This window comes from Anopheles maculipalpis, assembly GCF_943734695.1.
Source record: "Anopheles maculipalpis chromosome X unlocalized genomic scaffold, idAnoMacuDA_375_x X_unloc_124, whole genome shotgun sequence".
NCBI classification, from domain to species: Eukaryota; Metazoa; Arthropoda; class Insecta; order Diptera; family Culicidae; genus Anopheles; species Anopheles maculipalpis.
In genome coordinates this window covers 10,280-15,000 of record NW_026060441.1, presented here as the reverse complement: position 1 = coordinate 15,000, position 4,721 = coordinate 10,280, and positions in this window count along the sequence as shown.

Sequence of the window (4,721 nt, the reverse complement as noted above, 5' to 3'; positions counted from 1 at the left end):
CCTGAACATGCATATAAGTTCGAGTATTGATATTATAAACCTAACAAGAGATGAAGGCAAGTCGATTTGGTTGGTGAGAAACCAAAAATATCACTAAGTTCGGGACTTGGGTACAAACCGAAAGTTAATATGATGTCCCTGAACATGCATATAAGTTCGAGTATTGATATTATAAACCTAACAAGAGATGAAGGCAAGTCGAATTGGTTGGTAAGAAACCAAAAATATCTCTAAGTTCGGGACTTGTGCGCAAACCGAAAGTGAATATGATGTCCCTGAACATGCATATAAGTTCGAGTATTGATATTATAAACCTAACAAGAGATGAAGGCAAGTCGAATTGGTTGGTCCAAAACCAAAAATATCTCTAAGTTCGGGACTTGGGTGCAAACCGAAAGTTAAAATGATGTCCCTGAACATGCATATAAGTTCGAGTATTGATATTATAAACCTAACAAGAGATGAAGGCAAGTCGAATTGGTTGGTCCAAAACCAAAAATATCTCTAAGTTCGGGACTTGGGTGCAAACCGAAAGTTAATATGATGTCCCTGAACATGCATATAAGTTCGAGTATTGATATAATAAACCTAACAAGACATGAAGGCAAGTCGAATTGGTTGGTCCGAAACCAAAAATATCTCTAAGTACGGGACTTGGGCACAAACCAAAACTATATACCAAGTGCCTGAAATGTCTATAAACCACACGAAGAACTCTTCACACACAGGTGCGCCTCATAACCTGGTTCAATGTATAAGACATTGGTTTCGGGGGATTTATTGAGAAGAAAATTTTTTTCTCTAACTTTGAGTAAAACTGTCTCAGAATACATATTTAACCACGAAAAGTGATCTCCGACGGTAAATAGCAAAAGTCACCCGACCATCAAAGTTGCATGGCGGTGCAGGAGACGAAAATCCAAGGTCGTCTAATGTAGGGACGTAAGACACGAAATCAAAATTTTGGCATAAAAGCTAAAATAATCATCAGACAGTGGTCATCCAAGGCATATTAGAGTCGTCTAACGATGCGAAATGCAATAAGCAATAGCGACTTTTTAATGATTTTTTTGGATTTTTGTCAAAATTTACCCTTCACAACTTGGTATAAGTCATAGGACATGGGTACCGGTATGACCGACGGAAGATTTTTGGACAAAAAATTTTTTTGCTCTAACTTTGAGTAAAACGGTGTCAGGATGCATTATTAATCATGAAAAGTGATCTCCGACAGTAAATAGCGAAAGTTACCCGACCATCAAAGTTGCATGGCGGTGCAGGAGACGAAAATCCAAGGTCGTCTAATGTAGGGACGTAAGACACGAAATCAAAATTTTGGCATAAAATCTAAAATAATCATCAGACAGTGGTCATCCAAGGCATATAAGAGTTGTCTAACGATGCTGAATGCAATAAGCAATAGCGACTTTTTAATGATTTTTTTGGATTTTTGTCAAAATGTACCCTTCACAACTTGGTACAAGTCATAGGACATGGGTACCGGTATGACCGACGGAAGATTTTTGGACAAAAAATTTTTTTGCTCTAACTTTGAGTAAAACGGTCTCAGGATGCATTATTAATCATGAAAAGTGATCTCCGACAGTAAATAGCGAAAGTTACCCGACCATCAAAGTTGCATGGCGGTGCAGGAGACGAAAATCCAAGGTCGTCTAATGTAGGGACGTAAGACACGAAATCAAAATTTTGGCATAAAATCTAAAATAATCATCAGACAGTGGTCATCCAAGGCATATAAGAGTCGTCTAACGATGCTGAATGCAATAAGCAATAGCGACTTTTTAATGATTTTTTTGGATTTTTGTCAAAATTTACCCTTCACAACTTGGTACAAGTCATAGGACATGGGTACCGGTATGACCGACGGAAGATTTTTGGACAAAAAATTTTTTTGCTCTAACTTTGAGTAAAACGGTCTCAGGATGCATTATTAATCATGAAAAGTGATCTCCGACAGTAAATAGCGAAAGTTACCCGACCATCAAAGTTGCATGGCGGTGCAGGAGACGAAAATCCAAGGTCGTCTAATGTAGGGACGTAAGACACGAAATCAAAATTTTGGCATAAAAGCTAAAATAATCATCAGACAGTGGTCATCCAAGGCATATAAGAGTCGTCTAACGATGCTGAATGCAATAAGCAATAGCGACTTTTTAAAGATTTTTTTGGATTTTTGTCAAAATGTACCCTTCACAACTTGGTACAAGTCATAGGACATGGGTACCGGTATGACCGACGGAAGATTTTTGGACAAAAAATTTTTTTGCTCTAACTTTGAGTAAAACGGTCTCAGGATGCATTCTTAATCATGAAAAGTGATCTCCGACAGTAAATAGTGAAAGTTACCCGACCATCAAAGTTGCATGGCGGTGCAGGAGACGAAAATCCAAGGTCGTCTAATGTAGGGACGTAAGACACGAAATCAAAATTTTGGCATAAAAGCTAAAATAATCATCAGACAGTGGTCATCCAAGGCATATAAGAGTCGTCTAACGATGCTGAATGCAATAAGCAATAGCGACTTTTTAAAGATTTTTTTGGATTTTTGTCAAAATGTACCCTTCACAACTTGGTACAAGTCATAGGACATGGGTACCGGTATGACCGACGGAAGATTTTTGGACAAAAAATTTTTTTGCTCTAACTTTGAGTAAAACGGTCTCAGGATGCATTCTTAATCATGAAAAGTGATCTCCGACGGTAAATAGCAAAAGTCACCCGACCATCAAAGTTGCATGGCGGTGCAGGAGACGAAAATCCAAGGTCGTCTAATGTAGGGACGTAAGACACGAAATCAAAATTTTGGCATAAAAGCTAAAATAATCATCAGACAGTGGTCATCCAAGGCATATAAGAGTCGTCTAACGATGCTGAATGCAATAAGCAATAGCGACTTTTTAATGATTTTTTTGGATTTTTGTCAAAATTTACCCTTCACAACTTGGTACAAGTCATAGGACATGGGTACCGGTATGACCGACGGAAGATTTTTGGACAAAAAATTTTTTTGCTCTAACTTTGAGTAAAACGGTCTCAGGATGCATTATTAATCATGAAAAGTGATCTCCGACAGTAAATAGCGAAAGTTACCCGACCATCAAAGTTGCATGGCGGTGCAGGAGACGAAAATCCAAGGTCGTCTAATGTAGGGACGTAAGACACGAAATCAAAATTTTGGCATAAAATCTAAAATAATCATCAGACAGTGGTCATCCAAGGCATATTAGAGTCGTCTAACGATGCGAAATGCAATAAGCAATAGCGACTTTTTAAAGATTTTTTTGGATTTTTGTCAAAATGTACCCTTCACAACTTGGTACAAGTCATAGGACATGGGTACCGGTATGACCGACGGAAGATTTTTGGACAAAAAATTTTTTTGCTCTAACTTTGAGTAAAACGGTCTCAGGATGCATTATTAATCATGAAAAGTGATCTCCGACAGTAAATAGCGAAAGTTACCCGACCATCAAAGTTGCATGGCGGTGCAGGAGACGAAAATCCAAGGTCGTCTAATGTAGGGACGTAAGACACGAAATCAAAATTTTGGCATAAAAGCTAAAATAATCATCAGACAGTGGTCATCCAAGGCATATAAGAGTCGTCTAACGATGCTGAATGCAATAAGCAATAGCGACTTTTTAAAGATTTTTTTGGATTTTTGTCAAAATGTACCCTTCACAACTTGGTACAAGTCATAGGACATGGGTACCGGTATGACCGACGGAAGATTTTTGGACAAAAAATTTTTTTGCTCTAACTTTGAGTAAAACGGTCTCAGGATGCATTATTAATCATGAAAAGTGATCTCCGACAGTAAATAGCGAAAGTTACCCGACCATCAAAGTTGCATGGCGGTGCAGGAGACGAAAATCCAAGGTCGTCTAATGTAGGGACGTAAGACACGAAATCAAAATTTTGGCATAAAATCTAAAATAATCATCAGACAGTGGTCATCCAAGGCATATAAGAGTCGTCTAACGATGCTGAATGCAATAAGCAATAGCGACTTTTTAATGATTTTTTTGGATTTTTGTCAAAATTTACCCTTCACAACTTGGTACAAGTCATAGGACATGGGTACCGGTATGACCGACGGAAGATTTTTGGACAAAAAATTTTTTTGCTCTAACTTTGAGTAAAACGGTCTCAGGATGCATTATTAATCATGAAAAGTGATCTCCGACAGTAAATAGCGAAAGTTACCCGACCATCAAAGTTGCATGGCGGTGCAGGAGACGAAAATCCAAGGTCGTCTAATGTAGGGACGTAAGACACGAAATCAAAATTTTGGCATAAAAGCTAAAATAATCATCAGACAGTGGTCATCCAAGGCATATAAGAGTCGTCTAACGATGCTGAATGCAATAAGCAATAGCGACTTTTTAAAGATTTTTTTGGATTTTTGTCAAAATGTACCCTTCACAACTTGGTACAAGTCATAGGACATGGGTACCGGTATGACCGACGGAAGATTTTTGGACAAAAAATTTTTTTGCTCTAACTTTGAGTAAAACGGTCTCAGGATGCATTCTTAATCATGAAAAGTGATCTCCGACAGTAAATAGTGAAAGTTACCCGACCATCAAAGTTGCATGGCGGTGCAGGAGACGAAAATCCAAGGTCGTCTAATGTAGGGACGTAAGACACGAAATCAAAATTTTGGCATAAAAGCTAAAATAATCATCAGACAGTGGTCA